The sequence below is a fragment of the Ranitomeya imitator genome, chromosome 5 (assembly GCF_032444005.1).
Source record: "Ranitomeya imitator isolate aRanImi1 chromosome 5, aRanImi1.pri, whole genome shotgun sequence".
Classification (NCBI taxonomy): Eukaryota; Metazoa; Chordata; class Amphibia; order Anura; family Dendrobatidae; genus Ranitomeya; species Ranitomeya imitator.
In genome coordinates this window covers 112,622,561-112,631,993 of record NC_091286.1, presented here as the reverse complement: position 1 = coordinate 112,631,993, position 9,433 = coordinate 112,622,561, and positions in this window count along the sequence as shown.

Sequence of the window (9,433 nt, the reverse complement as noted above, 5' to 3'; positions counted from 1 at the left end):
GTGAAGAAGATGTCTCTTTAAGGTGAGGTGGGAGCTGTACCTTCTTCTCAGTGGAACGGTAGCTGTGGTCGACTCCTCTGTCTTGGACGTCTTCTTGTTTGTAGTAGTGAAGTTCGGGGTTGGATCGATGATAATCGGCGTAGGCTGATCATTGTAGTCTGTCGAGGGTGTTGTCCATGCTGGAGTGTCGATGAACGTACTCTGCGATGCGCTGAGCTGGATCTTGCTGCTCTAGATCTGTTCCAAGAACGTTGCTGCGTCTCTCATAATCAGGATCCTTCATGGCTTCCAAGTACTCTGCCTTAGCTATTGCAGCTGCTGCCTCTTTGTCTACCATAAGTCTTTCTAGAGACACTTGCAGGCGCGCACCTTCTGCTTCTTGCTCTGCCCGCAAATGTGCATTTTCTGCTTCATGCTCTGCCCGCAAACGTGCGGTTTCGGCTTGCAGGCGTGCAGTTTGTTCTGCCTGCAAACGCACCTTTTCTGCGTCATGCTCTGCTTGTCTCAGCTTTAGATGCATTTCTTTCTCGGCAAAGGAGGACCTCGCTTTGGCTGCTTCAGCTTCAGCACGAGCGACAGCAGCCAGCTCTGCTAATGATGACCTGCTCGAGCTTGCTCGTGACCTCGTCTTGAGTGAGGATGTGCTGTTTCGAGACATTGTGCGCTTAGCTGCGTACTGCTGAGTGTTTTGGCGGGAAACTGAGTCTAGGTGCGGTGAGCTTCCGCGTGGCGGGAATGATGTAGCTCCTCTTGGCGGGCTGCAGTATAGTCCCGCGGCTGTATGGCGGCTGCTGTGATACCCGAATGCGGAGCAGTGTGGGTGTTAGCGGTTCCGTACAGTCTGAACAACTACAGCCTGCGACCGGCTATCAGTTTCACTGAAGGCAGCTAATCTGATCTTACTTTACAATCACCGCCTGCGACTGGCGGTCTCGTTTTTCACTGTTCTGCCTTCCTCCACGTAGGATGCTGTGTGGATTCCAACATACGGCTAAACCTTCATCCACATCCCAGTAAACAGACTGTGTTGATGCTTAAGTCTTATTTATTAGGGTGATGATAACCAAAACTATAACGTTGAACAACAATGGTGGACAGTATTCATAGTAGATGATCAAATAGTGAATGATGTTGATGTACAAGGTGGATGTTCAGTGAATAATCATAGTGAATGACTGATCATAGTGGATGCCTGGTGAAAAACTGTAAAGAATAACAGCATTTCAGTATATGCACATACAGGGTGCAATCACATAAATAACTGGGACATAACAGCAAGAATTATACAGAGTGCATTACACAGTAATTCTAACAGCACTGCCCTATTCTATACAAGAATGCATCTATCTAAATGCAGAGTACACATTAACCTAACTGCAAGCTGCAAAGCACATCTGCCTAACTATATCTGACTATAGGAGCTGCATAAGGCTTAAATACTAACACAAACATAAGATGCATTAAACCTTTATAAACGTACCGAGATCCGTTAGGACAGGGGTAAGAAAGTAAGCGAGACAGGAGCACGTGTGCCTCTCTGCAGATCTGAGGAAAAATGGCTACTGAAGCTTGTCTTCACAAGAAGAATGTGGGCGGAACTAACCCATAAGACATTGCTCTTAGGAGGGAAAGGTTGGTAAACAACATGAAAAGTAGGCAACTGATGACCTCCAGTGGCCACAACTTGAATAGCATGATAATTAACTCTCTGCACATTAAGATGGGCAGAACAATGGGAGACAAACTGAGAAAAAAAAAATCCAGAAAATCACATTGTCTGTTTTTTTAACATTTTATTTGCATATTATGGTGGAAAATAAGTATTTGGTCAGAAACAAAATTTAATCTCAATACTTTGTAATATATCCTTTGTTGGCAATGACAGAGGTCAAACGTTTTCTGTAAGTCTTCACAAGGTTGCCACACACTGTTGTTGGTATGTTGGCCCATTCCTCCATGCAGATCTCCTCTAGAGCAGTGATGTTTTTGGCTTTTCGCTTGGCAACACAGACTTTCATCTCCCTCCAAAGGTTTTCTATAGGGTTGAGATCTGGAGACTGGCTAGGCCACTCCAGGACCTTGAAATGCTTCTTACGAAGCCACTCCTTCGTTGCCCTGGCGGTGTGCTTTGGATCGTTGTCATGTTGAAAGACCCAGCCACGTTTCATCTTCAATGCCCTTGCTGATGGAAGGAGGTTTGCACTCAAAATCTCACGATACATGGCCCCATTCATTCTTTCATGTACCCGGATCAGTCGTCCTGGCCCCTTTGCAGAGAAACAGCCCCAAAGCATGATGTTTCCACCACCATGCTTTACAGTAGGTATGGTGTTTGATGGATGCAACTCAGTATTCTTTTTCCTCCAAACACGACAAGTTGTGTTTCTACCAAACAGTTCCAGTTTGGTTTCATCAGACCATAGGACATTCTCCCAAAACTCCTCTGGATCATCCAAATGCTCTCTAGCAAACTTCAGACGGGCCCGGACATGTACTGGCTTAAGCAGTGGGACACGTCTGGCACTGCAGGATCTGAGTCCATGGTGGCGTAGTGTGTTACTTATGGTAGGCCTTGTTACATTGGTCCCAGCTCTCTGCAGTTCATTCACTAGGTCCCCCCGCGTGGTTCTGGGATTTTTGCTCACCGTTCTTGTGATCATTCTGACCCCACGGGGTGGGATTTTGCGTGGAGCCCCAGATCGAGGGAGATTATCAGTGGTCTTGTATGTCTTCCATTTTCTAATTATTGCTCCCACTGTTGATTTCTTCACTCCAAGCTGGTTGGCTATTGCAGATTCAGTCTTCCCAGCCTGGTGCAGGGCTACAATTTTGTTTCTGGTGTCCTTTGACAGCTCTTTGGTCTTCACCATAGTGGAGTTTGGAGTCAGACTGTTTGAGGGTGTGCACAGGTGTCTTTTTATACTGATAACAAGTTTAAACAGGTGCCATTACTACAGGTAATGAGTGGAGGAAAGAGGAGACTCTTAAAGAAGAAGTTACAGGTCTGTGAGAGCCAGAAATCTTGATTGTTTGTTTCTGACCAAATACTTATTTTCCACCATAATACACAAATAAATTGTTAAAAAAACAGACAATGTGATTTTCTGGATTTTTTTTTCTCAGTTTGTCTCCCATAGTTGAGGTCTACCTATGATGTAAATTACAGACACCTCTCATCTTTTTAAGTGGTGGAACTTGTACTATTGCTGACTGACTAAATACTTTTTTGCCCCACTGTATATGGTGCATGTCGTGAAGGGGTTCATAAAAATATCTGATAATTTTTATATTGATAGTATATTATGTTGATAAACCTGGGGAATTGTACTGCACAATTTGGGCTCATTTATCGGTTGTTTAGGGTTAACATTAGTTCAGGGGTGCATAAGTTACTTACTTGATATAATTGGGCAAGGCTCATGCCCTTCTGGGGTCAAAATTTAAAGTCAGGTAAATATACCAATTTCGACAATTTTTTGCTTCTCCACAAAGTTATTTGCAGGGGTTGAAATAGGGGTAAATTCAATGTCGTGTCCCTTGTCTCAATTAGTCGACCACAAAAGACCTTCAAACTGCCACGGCTACAGCTATAGGAGATGAATAATAGGTGAAATCGAAATTTTCTCCTGTATATCAGTCAGTAAGGGTCTTATAAGAACTAAGTGGAGCTGCTTCCTGTACCACTGTCGGATTATTAGACTAACTTCCAATTCATCAGGCAAAATATTGTCTTTGTGGATAGAATCATAGAATGTTAGAGTTGGAGGGGACCTCCAGGGTCATCGTGTCAAACCCCCTGCTCAATGCAGGATTCACTAATCCATCTTAGACAGGTGTGTGTCCAGCCTCTGTTTGATGACTTCCAGTGAAGGAGAACTCACCACCTCTCATGGTAGCCTGGTCCACTCATTGATCACCCTTGCTCTCAATACGTTTTTTCTAATATCTAATCTGTATGTTCTCCCTTTCTATTTCATTCCATTGCATCTCGATTTTTCAGGTGCCAATGAAAATAAGGATGATCCCTCTACACTGTGACATCCCTTCAGATAGTTTTAGACAGCTACTAAGTCTCCTCTTCTTTTTTGCAAGATAAACATTCTTAGATCCTTTAACCGTTCCTTGTAGGTCATACTTTGCAGTCCGCTTGCCATCTTGGTAGCTTTTTATACTGGATCCAGTTTTTCAATGTCTTTTTTTTTTAAACGTGATGCCCAGAACTGGACACTGTATTCCATGAGGAAAAAAACACACAGAAAGGGTGGAAACAAGCCTCACCGTGTAATGTGTAGATGGTTGCTCCCAAATAATTTAGCATGCATTATGGGGTGCTCTTCCCCGTTCACCTCTTGAGATAAGGCAGCTCACAGCCTGACATCCGACTGGACCACAAACTCCTTGGAGAAATTGGGTGCTACCAGCATCGGCCGTTAGTACAGAGAAAGCTTCAGTTCCTGGAAGTCCGTCTCAGCTTCTGGAGATCACTTAGCCATAGCTGACTTTGTTCCTTTAAGGAGGTTTGTCATAGAGGCAGCTACCATGGCAAAGTTTGGGATTAACCGGCGGTAATAGCCCACAATGTTGTGGCCAGCCATGGATCGCCTCAACTTTGTTTATCTGGGGTTTTATTTCGCCCCTGCCTACAACAAGTATCTTGCTCCTCCATTCCCATGGCACACTTCTTAGGGTTTATGAAAACCCTGGCTTCCATAGACCATCAAAGATCGTCCTGGACCTTGCTCAGATGGCTGTTATGATCTGGTAATTCAGTACCACAATGGACATAGAAGTCAGAGCACATACAGTGACCTGACAATAACCCAAAAACATAGAATGAGCTCTGAGACGTGGGAACTCTGCTGACCGCAATCCCTAATCCTCTCCAACCACACTAGAGGCAGTCGTGGATTGCGCCTAACGCTCCCTATGCAACTCGGCACAGCCTGAGAAACTAGCTAGCCTGAAGATAGAAAATAAGCCTACCTTGCCTCAGAGAAATACCCCAAAGGAAAAGGCAGCCCCCACATATAATGACTGTGAGTTAAGATGAAAAGACAAACGTAGAGATGAAATAGATTTAGCAAAGTGAGGCCCGACTTTGTGAACAGAGCGAGGATAGGAAAGGTAACTTTGCGGTCAACACAAAACCCTACAAACAACCACGCAAAGGGGGCAAAAAGACCCTCCGTACCGAACTAATGGCACGGAGGTACACCCTCTGCGTCCCAGAGCTTCCAGCAAGCAAGAAAAAACAAATAAGCAAGCTGGACAGAAAAAAACAGCAAACAAAATAGCAAAAGCGGAACTTAGCTATGCAGAGCAGCAGGCCACAGGAACGATCCAGGAGGAAACAGGTCCAATACTAGAACATTGACTGGAGGCCAGGATCAAAGCACTAGGTGGAGTTAAATAGAGCAGCACCTAACGACTTCACCACATCACCTGAGGAAGGAAACTCAGAAGCCGCAGTACCACTCTCCTCCACCAACAGAAGCTCACAGAGAGAATCAGCCGAAGTACCACTTGTGACCACAGGAGGGAGCTCTGCCACAGAATTCACAACAGTACCCCCCTTGAGGAGGGGTCACCGAACCCTCACCAGAGCCCCCAGGACGACCAGGATGAGCCATATGAAAGGCACGAACAAGATCGGGAGCATGGACATCAGAGGCAAAGACCCAGGAATTATCTTCCTGAGCATAACCCTTCCACTTAACCAGATACTGGAGTTTCCGTCTTGAAACACGAGAATCCAAAATCTTCTCCACAATATACTCCAACTCCCCCTCCACCAAAACCGGGGCAGGAGGATCAACAGATGGAACCATAGGTGCCACGTATCTCCGCAACAATGACCTATGGAATGCGTTATGAATGGAAAAAGAATCTGGAAGGGTCAGACGAAAAGACACGGGATTAAGAACCTCAGAAATCCTATACGGACCAATGAAACGAGGTTTAAACTTAGGAGAGGAAACCTTCATAGGAATATGACGAGAAGATAACCAAACCAAATCCCCAACACGAAGTCGGGGACCCACACAGCATCTGCGATTAGCGAAACGTTGAGCCTTCTCCTGGGACAAGGTCAAATTGTCCACCACATGAGTCCAAATCCGCTGCAACCTGTCCACAACAGCATCCACACCAGGACAGTCCGAAGACTCAACCTGCCCTGAAGAGAAACGAGGATGGAACCCATAGTTGCAGAAAAACGGCGAAACCAAGGTAGCCGAGCTGGCCCGATTATTAAGGGCGAACTCAGCCAAAGGCAAAAAGGACACCCAGTCATCCTGATCAGCAGAAACAAAGCATCTCAGATATGTTTCCAAGGTCTGATTGGTTCGTTCGGTCTGGCCATTAGTCTGAGGATGGAAAGCCGAGGAAAAAGACGAATCAATGCCCATCCTAGCACAAAAGGCTCGCCAAAACCTCGAAACAAACTGGGAACCTCTGTCAGAAACGATATTCTCTGGAATGCCATGTAAACAAACCACATGCTGGAAGAACAATGGCACCAAATCAGAGGAGGAAGGTAATTAAGACAAGGGTACCAAATGGACCATCTTAGAGAAACGATCACAAACCACCCAAATGACTGACATTTTTTGAGAGACGGGAAGATCTGAAATAAAATCCATAGAGATATGAGTCCAAGGCCTCTTAGGGACCGGCAAGGGCAAAAGCAACCCACTGGCACGAGAACAGCAGGGCTTAGCCCGAGCACAAATCCCACAGGACTGCACAAAAGAACGCACATCCCGCGACAGAGATGACCACCAAAAGGATCTAGCCACTAACTCTCTGGTACCAAAGATTCCAGGATGACCAGCCAACACCGAACAATGAACCTCAGAGATAACTTTATTTGTCCACCTATCAGGGACAAACAGTTTCTCCGCTGGGCAACGATCAGGTTTATTAGCCTGAAATTTTTGCAGCACCCGCCGCAAATCAGGGGAGATGGCAGACACAATTACTCCCTCTTTGAGAGTACCCGCCGGCTCAGATAAACCCGGAGAGTCGGGCACAAAACTCCTAGACAGAGCATCCGCCTTCACATTTTTAGAGCCCGGAAGGTACGAAATCACAAAGTGAAAACGGGCAAAAAACAGCGATTAACGAGCATGTCTAGGATTCAACCGCTTGGCAGATTCGAGATAAGTCAAGTTCTTATGATCATTCAAGACCACCACGCGATGCTTAGCTCCTTCAAGCCAATGACGCCACTCCTCGAATGCCCACTTCATGGCCAGCAACTCTCGATTGCCAACATCATAATTTCGCTCCGCAGGCGAAAACTTCCTGGAAAAGAAGGCGCATGGTTTCATCACCGAGCAATCAGAACTTCTCTGCGACAAAACAGCCCCTGCTCCAATCTCAGAAGCATCAACCTCGACCTGGAATGGAAGCGAAACATCTGGTTGACACAACACAGGGGCAGAAGAAAAACGACGCTTCAACTCTTGAAAAGCTTCCACAGCAGCAGAAGACCAATTGACCACATCAGCACCCTTCTTGGTCAAATCGGTCAATGGTTTAGCAATACTAGAAAAATTGCAGATGAAGCGACGATAAAAATTAGCAAAGCCCAGGAACTTTTGCAGACTTTTCAGAGATGTCGGCTGAGTCCAATCATGGATGGCTTGGACTTTAACAGGGTCCATCTCGATAGTAGAAGGGGAAAAGATGAACCCCAAAAATGAAACCTTCTGAACACCAAAGAGACACTTTGATCCCTTCACAAACAAAGAATTAGCACGCAGGACCTGAAACACCGTTCTGACCTGCTTCACATGAGACTCCCAATCATCCGAGAAGATCAAAATGTCATCCAAGTACACAATCAGGAATTTATCCAGGTACTCTCGGAAGATGTCATGCATAAAGGACTGAAACACTGATGGAGCATTGGCAAGTCCGAATGTTATTACTAGATACTCAAAATAGCCCTCGGGCGTATTAAATGCAGTTTTCCATTCATCGCCTCGCTTAATACGCACAAGATTATACGCACCACGAAGATCTATCTTGGTGAACCAACTAGCCCCCTTAATCCGAGCAAACAAATCAGATAACAACGGCAAGGGGTACTGAAATTTAACCGTGATCTTATTTAGAAGGCGGTAATCTATACAAGGTCTCAGCGAACCATCCTTCTTGGCCACAAAAAAGAACCCTGCTCCTAATGGCGACGATGACGGGCGACTATGCCCCTTCTCCAAGGACTCCTTCACGTAACTCCGCATAGCGGCGTGCTCAGGCACAGATAAATTAAACAGTCGACCCTTTGGGAATTTACTACCAGGAATCAAATCGATAGCACAATCACAATCCCTATGCGGAGGTAGGGTATCGGACTTAGGCTCATCAAATACATCCCGGTAATCAGACAAGAACTCTGGAACCTCAGAAGGGGTGGATGACGAAATAGACAGAAATGGGACATCACCATGTACCCCCTGACAACCCCAGCTGGACACCGACATGGATTTCCAATCTAATACTGGATTATGGACTTGTAGCCATGGCAACCCCAACACGACCACATCATGCAAATTATGCAACACCAGAAAGCGAATAACCTCCTGATGTGCAGGAGCCATGCACATGGTCAGCTGGGTCCAGTACTGAGGCTTATTCTTGGCCAAAGGCGTAGCATCAATTCCTCTCAATGGAATAGGACACTGCAAGGGCTCCAAGAAAAACCCACAACGCCTAGCATACTCCAAGTCCATCAAATTCAGGGCAGCGCCTGAATCCACAAATGCTATGACAGAATAAGATGACAAAGAGCAGATCAAGGTAACGGACAAAAGAAATTTTGACTGTACCGTACCAATGGTGGCAGACCTAGCGAACCGCTTAGTTTGCTAGGACAATCAGAGATAGCATGAGTGGAATCACCACAGTAGAAACACAGCCCATTCAGACGTCTGTGTTCTTGCCGTTCAACTCTGGTCAAAGTCCTATCGCACTGCATAGGCTCAGGTTTATGCTCAGATAATACCGCCAAATGGTGCACAGATTTACGCTCACGCAAGCGTCGACCGATCTGAATGGCCAAAGACATAGACTCATTCAGACCAGCAGGCATAGGAAATCCCACCATGACATCTTTAAGGGCTTCAGAGAGACCCTTTCTGAAAATAGCTGCGAGCGCACCTTCATTCCATTGAGTGAGTACGGACCACTTTCTAAATTTCTGACAATATACCTCAATCTCATCCTGACCCTGACACAGAGCCAGCAAATTTTTCTCTGCCTGATCCACTGAATTAGGTTCATCGTACAGCAATCCGAGCGCCAGGAAAAACGCATCAATATTACTTAATGCAGGATCTCCTGGCGCAAGGGAAAATGCCCAGTCTTGAGGGTCACCACGCAAAAAAGAAATAATAATTCTCAGTTGTTGAACTGGGTCACCAGAGGA